The 14,290-nt window shown below is 48.6% G+C and overlaps 1 protein-coding gene across 2 annotated transcripts in view; it reads left to right on the plus strand.

Moving 5' to 3' along the window:
- The first annotated feature begins 3,808 nt into the window (after positions 1-3,808).
- Positions 3,809-14,290, plus strand: part of CMKLR1 (chemerin chemokine-like receptor 1) — a 43,425-nt gene continuing 32,943 nt past the window's right edge. Inside the window, 1 exon segment of one of the 2 annotated variants that reach the window (NM_001123100.1) lies at positions 3,809-3,933. The gene's annotated coding sequence lies outside the window, so the exon portion shown is untranslated. 2 annotated transcript variants of the gene reach the window in all.

Consider the following 14,290-nt stretch of genomic DNA (forward strand, 5'->3'; position numbering starts at 1 on the left):
GCTACATGGAGGTTCCCAGCATATGGAAGTTCCCAGACTAGGGGTTGAATCAGAGCTACAGCTGCTGGTCTACACCAGAGCCACAGCAACTTGGGATCTGAGCCACGTCTGCAAACTTCACCACAGCTCATGGCAATGCTGATCCTTAACCCACTGAGTGAGGCCAGGGATTGAACCTGCGTCCTTATGCATACTAGTCAGATTCATTTCCACTGGGCCATGACTGGAACTCTAGGAGTGTATATATATATATATGTGTGTGTGTGTGTGTGTGTGTAGCTGAATCACTTTGCTGTACAGTAGAAATTAACACAACATTGTAGATCAACTATACTTCAATAAAATAAATTTTAAAATAATAAAAAAATTCAAAAAAATAAAATGAAATAAATTTTTAAAAACCCTTATCTGCCTTCTTGGAACGACAGCATCTATGGGGAAAAAACAGAAGCGTCTTTGCCGGCCCTGAAGGGCATGACCACCCTCTCAGGCCCCAGTATTCTGGTCTCAGGCCTTGGATTTCAGAATCCTATTTTTAAAAAAAACACTGAAAGTAAAAAAACTCACCCAACGCTTTTCACTCCAAGGAAGAAAAAGCCAAACTCTTCCGCCATGTTCCGAATGGCGGCCAAAGACCGTGGCTTCTGCTGGTCGGTCGGGAGCGGCCTGACTCGGCCTATTCCTCACGGGCTGGGTGGGGCTGCACGTTCTGACCTCCACCTCCAGAATCCAGAGCTGGCTGGCTGGGAGCCCAGCATCCTCCCTCAGCTGAGGTGGCTTCCAGCTGATAAAACTTGAGCCTCATTATAGCCTCGGGCTGGTTCTGGAGGCGAGAGGCCTCTGGGAGACATTCTAGAAGGAGGAAGAGGCAATTTCCATAAATCCGTCCAAAGGCCCAACCGCCCAGCTCCCCTTCCAGGACTCCCAGGAGTGTGCTCCTCTTCCTGGAAGGCTGCTTCCCCCCTCTTCCCCCTCCTCCTCCCCTCCCCTCCTCCTCCATTCAAACAGATGAGGAAACTGAGGCTCAGAGAGGCGAAAGGACCTGTTCACACAGCTCCCAGTGGTGGAGACATGGATTCTATCAACTCAGGTCTGTCCGATTCCAAGGTCTACATCCTTAACCACGGCTCTGTGGATTGAGAAGGTGACGTGTCCTGGGATCCAGAATGTATTCCTAATGGAAAAGTCTGTATCAGTGGCTTTTAAACTCGAGCCAGCATCAGAATCCCCTGGGGGCTTGTTAACAGCCTGCATTTCTAACAAGCTTCCAGGTAAGGTTGCTGCTGCTGCTGGCCTGGAATCCATGCTTTGAGAACCACTGGTCTCTGTTAGTGACAAACCTTTAGATGGTGAGGTACAGGATCCCCCTCACATGGTGGAAATGGCCTCCCCTTTGGACCAGGAGACTTTGTGGCTGCCACTCAACTGCTAACTCTTGGGTGACCTTCTCTGGGTCCCTTGCCTTCTCTGGGTCCAATGTTTCCATCTGTACAGTATGAATGGGGAAGGGCAAGCCTGGCAGAGGAGGGAGGAGAGGGGTTTTAAGTCAGCCTGGGCCTGACTTCTGACTCTAGGAGCTGTGTGACCTCTGGCAAGTGACTTAACGTTTCTGTGCTTCCAATTATTATCTCTGAAATGAAAGTGTTAGACCAGATAGTTTCTAAATGTAAATCTCAACGAAAGATCGAGGATGGTGGGGAGAGAAGGTGAGCTTCTTGGGCTGGTCAGATGCTGAAGGACATGTTTCCCTACCTGCCCAAGATTTTGGAGGCCCAAGAAGAGCAGGTGTCCCTCCCTCCCTCTCTCTCTCACCCCTCTTTTTCACTCCTCCCTCCCTCCCTCCCTCCCTTCCACTCCCCCTTCTTCTTTCTTTCCTATCCCCCTCCCTTTTTCTCTCTCTGTTACCTTTTCCCCTGCTCTCCCTCCACCCCACCACCCCTCTCTTTTCCTTTCTACACAGTTATTTTCTGCAGCCTTGGCTTTGGAATCAGACAGACCTTGGTTCTATTATGCCACTACTGGTATGATCTGGGCGCCCTGGGCAAAATGACTTTCCCTCCACGGCCTCAGAATCCTCATCAGTAAAATGGGCAAATGCCACCTCCTCTGGCATTGTTGGAGGTTCGAGATGTACTCCACAGAAAGCACCTGGCATGGAGCAATGCACACAGTGGACATTTCTGTTAGTTCTTTAGTCTGGAGGCTAAGGGTGGGGCTCTGGAGCCAGATGGCCCAGTTGAAATCCCAGCTTTGCCACCTACCAATGGTGTGACTTTAGAAAAGTGACTTAACTTTTCCTTGTCCCAATTTTCTCAAAGTTGAATAATAGGGGCAGAAATAGCACCTAATTCCTTCCTTCCTTCATGAGGATTAATACCAAGCGCCTAGCACACTGCCTGGCTGTCAGCTATTTTGATTCTTCAGAGATGATGGTGGTGTTGATCCGTGACTATAAGCCAGGCACATGCTTAGCCGTGGGGACAAAACACAGGCCCTCCCCCAAGAGGTTCCCAGTGCAAGGGACAGAGACACCCTAACAAGCTGGGCATCAGGGCTGTGACGGAGGAGCCCAGAGCAGTCCCCAAGGGGCAGGAAAGTCTTCCCTGGGAGGTGACTCTGAATAATAAACATGTTCATAGGCATTTTTGTATAAGAAAGTAATTGGATAAGTGTGCAATGGTGTGTATACTATAGTCCAAAAGTTGAAAATAACCTAATCATCCACCCTAAAATAGTGATTAAATAAACATTCATCAGGTCAATGAAATAATTAGTGATGATTAAAACAAAGTAAAGTGTGTATATATACACACATATATATGTATAAATATGTATTACGTAGACATACAATCATTGAATGAAAAAGCAAGTTACAATATGGTACCCAAAGTAGGACTGAGTCATTTTACTTTTATCTTTAAAATGTATGTGTGTGTTCATTCCAAACTGTTAATGATATTTACCTCTGGGAAGCTGGGTCTGGGATGAAAATAGAATTAATACTTAACGCAAGGTCTGAAAGTGGTTAAAGGTTTGTTGCAGTTTGTTATCACTCTAGAAATGGTACATGAATGTATTTGTCAATTGTGTCTAAGGTTTTTGCTTCCCTGTAACATTTACTAAAATCAAACTCTATAGAACATTTTAATTTTTTCATTTGATGCTTTAAAAAAACCCACCTCGTTGCTATTTTAATTTACAAAAAAAAAATAATAATACTAATAAAGAGGAAAAAAAGGAAGTAGGGGGTTATCAGGCCACAACTAGGGGCAGGAAACAGGAAGGGCACCCAGGTGGAAGGAACAGCATGCACAAACGCTGGGGTTAGGAGGTGACCCAGGGATATCCGGCAGCCAGTCTCGTCTGTGCATAGTCTGGCTGGAGCTCCAGAGGCCCTGGCAAGGAGCAGAAGTGGTTCCCACAGCCACGGAGAGGCCTGCATGTGCTCCTGGTTTGTGCTCAGATGGTGGGCACGGCTCCCGGCTCCCAGAGGGGCCGGTCCTCCCCAGCAGGCTGCGCCACCAGCCACCACCCACAAGCCCCAGCAGCCTCCCCTGTCGGTCCCCACTCCACGCAGCTGGCCGCCCCCGCCCTCGGTCAGCCTGGTTTCCTGCCCCTCCCTCTCTCCTCCCTCCAGCTGTTTCTCTGGCAGAGCTCTGGCCCATTCAGGACGGCAGCCCTGCTGAGCAAAGAGCGCACAGAGTGGGTCTCCCTGGGAGCCTGCGAGAGATGAGGATGTTCTGGGGGGCTGTGCTCTGGGGGATTGGAGGGGGTCTTGTATGAATGCATGAACTGCTTTCTGGGCAAACAGCCACAACCCAAGAACAGTGTGATTTCAAGAAAGAAGTCGGGGAACACAGGTCTCCTGCACAGCCTCCAGTGGCCTGAAGCCACGAAAGCCTTGGGAAGATCTGGGTGGAGACCAGCCACAAGGTATCATGCTTGGGTTTGATATCAGCCAGAGGGGCCTGGGAAGGGGAACCCTAGCAGTGACAGAAGCTCTTTGGTTCTTGCTAAAATGTAGTTTTCGTCCAAATGGAAACAGCTATATTACGACTTTGAGAGTTCCAAAGAGATGCATGCTAATTGTAAAGAACAGTGAGGTCACCGTGGTGATAAAAGCAGTGAGTTCAGTGTTTCCCTTTGGTACTTGGTCAATGCTTACAGCAGTCCGAGGAGGGAGGGACTTTCATGGTCCCCATTTTACTGGTAAAGAAACTGAGGCTCAGATTGGGGGAGGCACCTGCTCAGCATGGTGGAGATGGTAAGCTGGGGGCTGAGGTCAGAATGAATGAGAGTCTGCACAGCCCACCTTCCTAGCCGCTAGGCCATCCTACCTCTCAGCCACAGAGAGGAAAGACGGAGTTCCTAATCCAGGGGTGGACTGCTAGGTGCCTCTCTGTACCACTCATTCACGTGCTCACACGCTGATTTAGTTATGAAGCTTGTTGAGTGCCTACAATGTACCAGACACATAGGAGTGTCTCAGTGTGGACACACACACACTTTTCCACTATCTACTGTGGTAACCTACCTTGTCCTTAACCATGGATGGTGACCTTCCATCTGTACTATCCATGTTCCTCCAATGTACATTTTTATGGCTGCACAGAGACGATGACTTTATTAACCATTCCTCAATGTGGTTGCTGCTGCTTCTTTTTTCCATTAATATAAATGGCATTGCAATGTCTGCTTCTGTATATCATCTTTACGTGTTTTCCTATGGATACCTTTCCAGAGGTAAAATCATTGGCTCAAAGTTTTGCCTATTTTTAAGGCTTCCAAGGCTTTTGTCCACACCACCCTGGAAGATTGTGCTGGCTTGCACTCCCCTGGCACGATATTGGGGTGTGATAGTCTCGCACGGTTTCCCCAACCCCCTACATCCCCATTGTTCCCCATCTCCTACAACCCCCCTGATGGGGAAAGCTGAGGATAACATCTGGCTATTTGACTTGATGTTTCTTTATTCATGCTGATTATTCTCTAGAATCTTACTGTTCACTTTTAGGACTGTCCTGTTCAAGTCTATTGCCATTTTTTTTCCCCCTTGCTGGCATGTCTGTCTTTATCTTATTGAGATTTAAGAGTTCTTTGCATATGAAGGATATGAACCCTTAGCCAGGGCTATCTGTCAGAAATATTCCACTCCCCATTCTGCTTTCAGACTAGCACATTTTAAATGGGTAAGCCATTCAGGCCAGCGTTTGGTAAAATGACAAGCAAACAACACGTCGTTATACTCAAGTAACTGCTACTTGATGACAGTCTGATCACTCAGACTATGTGGTTCAGGGAGCCAGCAGAGCGGCCAAGCCTTGGGTCTGTCTTCTCCCTCCATTCAAGAGCCTGGCCCCTTCGGCATCCCCAGCCTGTTTTTCAAAACCAGTCTTCTCCATGGTTCTTACTATCTCTCCTGATTTCTTCAAACTTGCTCAAAGGACAGTCTCCTTTAAACACCTCTGTTGCTGAGATGAATGTGTTTGGTCAATCCAGGAGGCCACTGGCGGGAGGAGGGCAGCTTGGCATTTTCTTAAAGTTTAACTTGAACCACTGATGCCCAAGTGGTGGGTCAGGCATTGAGAAGCCCATGGGAAGAGTTATCCGCTGGCACACAGGGACCTTCTCTGGACTCCTCCAAAACGTCAGGGAATAATAGATTTCACTTTGGGCAGGTCACTCCCCTCATTGATTTGACACCTTCTGAAAAGTGCTCTCCCCCCAACTGGGTCAAGGCCTGCCCACTAGACTCTCCCAGTACACGTACTCCACCCATCACAGTACATATTACACTGTGTAGTAATCGTCAATCATCTTGACTGTCTCTCCTGCTGGCCTGGAGGCTCCTTGAAGCCAGACGTGGGCTATTTTTCTCTTTCTGCACAAGACCTCGCTTACAGTAGGTGTTCAGGAAAGGTTCACTGAGTAAATAAAGTAACCAGGCCTCGGTTTCCCCACCCATAAAATGGGACGGGGGAGTGAGACTAAAGTCTCACTTCTTAGGTGTTTCCTTAATAACTCTTCTCAGTTTACAAACCACTTTATCGCCATGACTCTCTTGACTCCTCACCACAGCTGTATGATAAAGATATTCTTAACATGCCCATTTTATAGATTAGGAAACTGAGGTCTGAAGAGGGTTTCTGGTGTTAGACCTCCACAAGAGGTAGCAGAGCATTGTGGCTATTGGATTGGGCTCTGCTGGGTGAGTTTTAACCACCAACTGAGTGTCTACACAGCTTAATTTTATGCTCCAGTTTCTTCATTGGTAAAATGGGAAGAGGAACAGTAACTACCTCATAGGATTATTATAAAGATTAAATGAGATGATATATGTTGGACACTTTGCAGAGAGCTTGTTGTGTCAGAAGATGCTATAAACATTAGCTATTATTCTATTATCATTTCTATATCACCATGCTGACCATACCTGTCACCCATCTGAGCCAAAGAGAAATTATGATTGATTTCTTTACCAGTAAATTATTACTGCTCAGGTTCCAGCCAGTGTACAAGAAAACCAAGAGCCCATTTCATGCTCTTAGAGCTATGCTACATAGGCACAGTTACCATTGAGAGTTTCCAGGCTGTGAATCAGACTCAAGGCTTCTCAAAGGGCAATCTTGGGACCTCTAGCATTAGAATAATTATGAACATTTCCTAAAGCTTTGGTTTGTTTTTGTTTTGCTTTTAAGGGCCACACTTGGGGCACATGGAAGTTCCTGGGTGAGGGATTGAATTGGAGCTGCAGCTGCCAGCCTATGCCCCAGCCCCAGCAATGCCAGATCCGTGCCGCATCTGTGAACTATGCTGCAGCTTGCAGCAATTCCTGATCCTTAACCCACTGAGCAAGGCCAGGGATCAAATCTGCATCCTCATGGACACTAGTCAGGTTCTTAACCTGCTGAGCCACAACAGGAACTCCAGCCTTGGTTTTTTGAGTCAGAGGATGAGGTTTTTCGAGTCATCTCTGAGGATGAGGTGTGGGTGTCTGCATTCTGAACCAGCACCCCTGATGATTTTGATATACCCTAAAACTTGAGAATCACTGAGATGGAATACTTGAATATCTTTCCTTTTTGCCCTTTATCCAGGTTTCTGGGTCCTTTGCTGCTCACGGAGACATTTTTTTCCTTTCTAAGCAAATATCTATGCACTTCTGTGAGTCTGCATGTCCTATGTCAGCAGTTGAGGCCAAGAGGCAATGGTGGAGAAGAAGCGAAACTTGGTCTTATACCACAGAAAGTCAGATCCCTTAGCAATCACCCAGTGTGTGGCCTTTGACATTATTTTAAGTCACAGAACCCTTTCATCCAATGAAGATATATGGAGTGTATTCCTGTTGTGGTGCAGTAGAAATGAATCCAGCTAGTATCCATGAGGGGGTGGGTTCAATCCCTGGCCTTGCTCAGTGGGTTGGGGATCTGACATTGCCGTGAGTTGTGGTTTGGTTGCAGATGTGGCTCAGATCCCATGTTGCCATGACTGTGGCTGTGGCCTGCAGCTGTAGCTCCAATTTGACCCCTGGCCTGGGAATTTCCACATGCTGCAGGTGTGGCCCTAAAAAGCAAAAAAAAAAAAAAAAAAAAAAAAAAAAAAAAGACAGAAAAGAGAAAAAAAGAAAAAAAAACATATAAAGAACTGCAATTTGAAGACAGATAAAGTGGTGCTATTCTAGTTGAAGCAGAAGTGGAAGACTCTATACAGCAGCTCACTGAGCCTCACTGTCACTGCCGAAGGCCTCTAGGAATCCTCTTGAAAACTGCAAATCTACTCCAAATTGTTAAGACAACAAAGTTCTTAACCATTGCTGAGTTTGTTGTGTGACCTTAGGCAATGTATTTTCACTCTCTAGCCATAATCTTCTCATTTGTAAATAAGGAGATTGAATGTTGTATTAGTCAGGGAAGTAACAAATAGACCCAAACAAGTATCACGGCTCAAACAAAACACAAGTTTATTATAAGGCAGGTATTTCTGTGTGGGGGGTGGCGATTCAGGAACCCATCTCATGTCCCTACCATCCCTTGGACATCATCACTGGTGAAAGAAAGGATGGAGGGGGCATGTTTGCTTCTTAACTGCTTTCTGCCACACATGAGAACTAGGCATGTGGCCAATCCAATTGCAAAGGAGGCTGTGAAATGTAGTTCTTGGCAAGGGTGACTCAGTCTCACCTACAGCTGTGTACTGTGGAAGGGAGGACAAATTTTTGTGGACAGCTAGCTGTCTCTGCCACAAATACGGTGACTGCTTGGGTCTCTTCCAGTCCTGATTCTAAATTCTAAATTTTCACTAGTCAATCTTAAAATTAACAGGATAACGTGGGGCCCACAAATACTTTCCTATCCTCCAGATAATCCTCATCAAATACACTGAGTAAATCTCCACATTCCAGTCCCCTAAACATAGATTTTCCTAGAACTTAGGCAACTGCTGTTCTTGTTCCCTCCTGGAAAAAGGAACTATAATAATGGTATAGAGCTAAGCACGCTTGCTGAGCCAAAGGTTTTCATATCCATTATCTCACTGAACCCCCCTACAACCCTACATGGAAAGGCTTCATGGTTAGCATTTCCATTTTATAGATGAAGAAAATGAGGCTCAGAGAGGTAAAGGGACTCTCCCAAGGTCACACAGCTCTTAAGAAAAAGAACTGGGATTTCAACTCAGAAAATCCAACTCCTGTCCTAAGGTCCCATTGCACATTGGAGCACATGTGTGCAAGTGTGTGTGTGTGTTTGTGTGTGTGTGCACACACACGCACGTGCATGCATGCACGAGTGTACTTCAAGACCACGTATGGGGTTAGGGTAGGGGATTTCCTTGGGCTGTATTCCCCCAGCGTGGGGTATAAGGAAATGGATATGAAGGAATCATTGTCTAAGACCCCAGAATGGGCCAGATTTGCTGATCAGAAGGCAGCTGGGTGGTTGTCTTGGGCTCAGGAAGCCCAGTGTGATTAGGTGTTACAGTCACTGGCCAGAAAAAAGAGGAGATGGCGTGTGAGGATGGACTGAAGCCATCTGTGCATCCTGGATGATGCTGAGGCCTTGACTGTGCTGGGAACAGGGTGGGTGCCTAGGGACAATTTCCTATGTGAATAAACTCATGAAGAGCGAAAGCTGTACCCAGGTGAGAACTTAAGATGGATCAGGCCCAGTCCCTCTTCTGAAGGCCTTTAGGGGAAGGGAGGCAAACCTGTCACTTAGACTTTTATTCAGTCACTCAACAAACATTCATTAGCACCTTTTCTGTGCCTGGAACTCCACAAGGCAGGATGGTGAAAAAGACAGGATTCCTGCCCTCATGGGACTTTGGAGGGGCCATGGGGGTAGTTACATTTGCCCACGTGTTAGATCTGCGGAAAGCGAGGCTCTGATTGTTTAAGTGACATTTCCAAGGTCACTTGGTAGGATTAGGATCCAGGGCTTTTGGTTCCCAGGCCAGAACTCAGGACTGGCTGAGGGTGAGGCCCTAGGCTTGAGCCTGAATACAGGGAAGGGGTCCTGTGGGTTGGCAGTGACCTTGTGCTGATGCTGTTTTAAGGCAAAATAGCGGTTAATTTACTTCTCTTTTGGAACCTGTAGATTTTTGCATAAGCTTAATTGAGAAATGGTAGAATTTCTTTTTTTCTTTTCTTTTTTTGTCTTTTTTGCTATTTCTTGGGCCGTTCCCACGACATATGTTGGTTCCCAGGCTAGGGGTCGAATCAGAGCTGTAGCCACCGGCCTACACCAGAGCCACAGCAACGCGGGATCCGAGCCGCATCTGCAACCTACACCACAGCTCACGGCAACGCCAGATCGTTAACCCACTGAGCAAGGGCAGGGACTGAACCCGCAACCTCATGGTTCCTAGTCGGATTCGTTAACCACTGCGCCACGACGGGAACTCCGAGAAATAGTAGAATTTCTTGACCTGCTGGTTGGAACCCAGAGGCCATGTTATTTCTACCTGGTGCTGTCACAGAAAGATACACTGATGTCTGCTTGGCATTACTGACAGTGTGACATGGTCATAGATGCCACAGCCACCTGCTCTAGAGTTCAGATCCTGTTTCGGCCCTTTCACCTCCTGCCTCCTCAGTGTCCTCATCTGTAAGGCAGGGAGACTCTTGGGGGTTAAGTGAGTTAATATACATAAATATATACATGAGGACGGCACGTGGTCAGCTCAATGAAGTCACCTCTATTTTTATTTTCAGGAAAGTGGGAATTGAAATTTGCCTTTGTATGTGTCAGTTGATGGGGGCATCTGGTGCCTTGCGACCTTGGGCTCCCAGGGTAGAAAATGTCGTTTTGGCCAGTCTCCTTGCTTCCTGCCATGCCCCATGGAGAAGTGCTGGGCTCCAAGGGCGGGGGTGGGGAACGGGGGACGGGTAGGGGGTAATGGGGGGGTCAGGGAAGAGGGTGCTCCAGCCCCACTGACACATTGTGGCAACCTTGAAAGTATCAGCAGCTGACTCAGCAGGGGGGTCAGCTGCTCTTCAGGCAGAATGCTGGAATCGGTTCTGCTTTCTTGGGGTCTTGGGTCCTCTGATCTTAGCCTTGTGCTCCTGCTGAGGGCAGCTCTTGTGCAAGGAGGTGGGTGGGTAGGGTGATTGGCGCAAGAAACAGTGGCTAGCACGCTCAGTTTTTCCTTCTGTGGATCAGGGATCAGAGGGACAGGAGGGCTGGTGGGGTGCCATCAAGCAGATCTGGTTCTGGTCTTGGGAACCAGTCACCTGAGTGAGCTCAGGCAAGTCACATGACCTCTTTAAGCCTCGATTTCCTCTTGACTCAGAGCTGTGGCAGTGCTCAACTAATGATCTGGGGTGGTGATCAGGGACCGAGGGCATTCAAGATAGGCCTATCCCTCGTTATCAGAATTTGTTGGAATCTGTGAATTCCTGAGTCTGGGATGGACTAAGAGCCCTGTGAGTCAGTGTATGAGCCTGTTGCCTCTCTAATAATCGCTGCAAGCTCTGTGGCTTTAAAACAATACACATTTATGATCTTATATTTCTGGAGGTTGAAAGTCTCAAATGGGTTCACCTGGGCCGTTTCGACTGAGCGCTTATTGTTAAAGACTCACATCAGTGCCCGCCTGGTGCATTCAGTGTGCAGAGTAGCCCAGGAGCAAAGAGATGGGTAGCTTTGACTGGGGAAGTCGGGAAGCAGTGCCTGGAGAAGAGAGCATGTATTTGAGCTGGTTCCAAGGATGAGTTGGCTTTGAGTGCCTGGATGATAAGTTGGCCAGAAATAAAAGATATTTCTGTCTGGGAGAGCAGAGTGAGCAGAGATTTTGGAGGCTTGATGAGCAAGGGGTGTCTGGTGCAGTGGATGGAAGCAGGGAGCAGCCGGGGGGAGCCACATGTTCTGCCGGGCCTCGAAGATCCCATCCAATGTTCTGGGTGGTCCCATATGTCCCCATTTCACCAAAATAGCATCTTGTTGTCCCCAGACCTTGTCTCCTCCAAACTCAGAGCTTAAACTTGAAGATTTGGATGGTCAAGGATCCCAGACAACCCCAAGCTAATTGAGTTGGAGATTCTAGCTTGGCAGAGGGTATGTCGGTTTGTGGCTTTACCTCCTGGGTTGTCTGTCCAGAAACCAGCTCAGAAAGGAGAAGATTTCTTGCATCGGTCCTCTCTCTGAGCACACCCAGCCCTTGCTGACAGATGCAGGCATGGCGCTTGGGAGAAACAAGGTGTTTTCCTTCAGAGTTAAAGAGAGATGGCTTAGGATGGCACCTGTGCTCAGCCTGGAATGTGTTTACTTGGGGGAGAGGGACTTGGCCACTGCCTGCTGGAGCCAAATGAACCGGGCTGGGCACTGAAGGGTCCACTGGCCCCCGCATCACCGGGGGATGGAGCTGACTGACGTCAAAAACGGGTCTTCAGGGAGTGTGGGCAATTTTCACCTCTTTTTACAACAGATGTGACTCACAGGGGCCCTTTTCAACTGTCAGGGATTTAGGGTGAGGAGAAAAAGGGCGTTCCTTGAGTAAGAAAGGAACAGCCCCCAGATGGGTAGAAGTGGGACTCTGCCAGCTCATGGACCTGTTTTGAAATCCACTTCTGCCCTCGCCCGCTGTGAGACCTCGGAAAGAACACAATTTCTCTGAGCCTCAGTTTCCTCCACTGTAAACTGGGGATGATAAAAGGGCTTTCCCTGTAGGGGTATTGGGGGGCTTATGTGAGATCCTGAATGGCACAGAGTTGGGGCTGAAAACCAAATGCAGCCTGAGCATGAGAGGCTGGTTCCGGTGGTAGAGGGTGGGGACAGCAGAGAGTGGAAGTCCTGAGCCACAAGAGGCTAGAAATGCCAGGTGTGGACAGTGCCAGGATCAGAGCTTCACCCCAAGCTTTCCCTCCATTTCCTGGCTTGGCCTGAGATCTCAGCAGGGGCTGGTAGAGACCCTGGATCATTGGCCTCTCTTCTCCTAGGGGCAGCGGGGCTTGACTGGCTTAAAGGGCCCTTCTTTTTGTTTCCCTCTCCTCCTGTGAAAAACCTCAGACATGAAGGAAATCAGAAACGGGGCTCTGCGGAAGGGCATGGCAGCCTCCCTGAGCCTGGCTGGGCCGTCATCTCCCCAGCCAGGCTCAGGTCAGCTCATCTCAGCCTCAGTTTCCCCATTTGTAAATGATTTCTGGTGGGGCCTGGGTGAGGGGATTCGTCAGGCTGGGGCCGGGGGCCTCCCCACTGCCCCGCCGGGCTGGCCCCTGATCCAAGCATCCTGTTGGCTCCGTATTCTCAGCCCTCTCTCAGCAGCTCTGGCAGCTCACATTTTCCAGGGGGCTTGGAAGCCAGCAGTGCCCCAAAGTTCCTCCTTCCAAAAGTTTTTGTGTCGTTTCCACTGTCTAAAGGGACAGGTAGGTTTCACTTGCTGAGGCCCAGCTGGGCTTCTGCCCAGTCCCGCTTCCAACCACTGAGATTGTCTTGAGGGGGGTGGGGGTGGGGGTCTGTCACTCTTCTTCTGGGGATCATGCAGACTCATGGGAAATACGCGAGGCGGGGCAAATCGTCCCATTTTACAACTGAGAAAACTGAGGCCCAGAGAGAGGATGTGTGCTCACCCTCCTCCATTCCCTAATTCATAGCCTCCTTCCCTGCCTTGTGAATGCATCCTGCCTCCAGTGGCCCTGGCATTTTGCTCTTCATTGGGGTCCACAGAATAAGGATTCAGCTTGGAGTCAGGCAGACCTCGTTTGAATCCTGAGCCCCTTGATGACCTTGATCTCAGGTCAGCTCATCTCAGCCTCAGTTTCCCCATTTGTAAATAAGAGTGGTGGCAGGATCTGTCTGCCCTGAGTTGTGCAATGAGAATTAAATGAGATAATCCAGGCAAAGGGCTTAGCACTGGGCCTCGCACTTAGTGGGTCCCTGTAGAGACTTCTGGACATTGGCGATATGGTATGTGGGAAGTCCTTGGGAGATACTTTTTTTTTTTTGGACTTTTGTCCTTTTAGGGCCACAGTCGCAGCATATGGAGATTCCCAGGCTAGGTAGGGGTCTAATCAGAGCTGTTTCGGCCAGCCTACACCACAGCCACAGCAACATCAGATCCCAGGCGCGTCTGCGACCTACACTACAGCTCACGGCAACACCAGATCCCTAACCCACTGAGCAAAGCCAGGGATCGAACCCGAAACCGCATGGTTCCTAGTCTGATTTGTTTCCACTGAGCCACTGCGGGAACTCCGGGAAATACTTTCTGAAATGAGATTGAATTCTTTATTTTCTTGGCTGCAGACATGGCATGTGGAAGTGCCTGGCCCGGGGATCAAACCTGTGCCACAGCAGTGACCTGAGCTGCTGCAATGACAACACCCCTGAGCCACATGGAAACTCTGAGATTGAATTTTTAATCACCCCCTCTTGCCCCAACCCTCAGCCTGTTAGCAGCTTTTTTTTTTTTTTTTTTTCCCTGTAAAAGATGAGGCTCAGGAGTTCCCGTCGTGGCTCAGTGGTTAACGAATCTGACTAGGAACCACGAGGCTGCAGGTTTGATCCCTGGCCTTGCTCGGTGGGTTAAGGATCCAGCGTTGCCGTGAGCTGGAATGGCTTGGATCCCCCGTTACCGTGGCTCTGGCGTAGGCTGGCAGCTATAGCTCTGATTAGACCCCTAGCCTGGGAACCTCCATATGCCGCAGGAAGCGGCCCTAGAAAAGGCAAAAAGACAAAAAACAAACAAACAAAAAAAACCCCAAAAAATGAGGCTCAGAGACTGAGGATCAGAGATGTTAACTGGCTCCCTAAGGCCACACAGCTCATAAAAAAGGGAGACGGGCTCCTGATGCCTT

The sequence above is a fragment of the Sus scrofa genome, chromosome 14, assembly GCF_054392235.1.
Source record: "Sus scrofa isolate SSC_HxYL_T2T_F1_AM1 chromosome 14, Sscrofa_HxYL_maternal_Yorkshire_Landrace_v2.0, whole genome shotgun sequence".
Lineage (NCBI taxonomy): Eukaryota > Metazoa > Chordata > Mammalia > Artiodactyla > Suidae > Sus > Sus scrofa.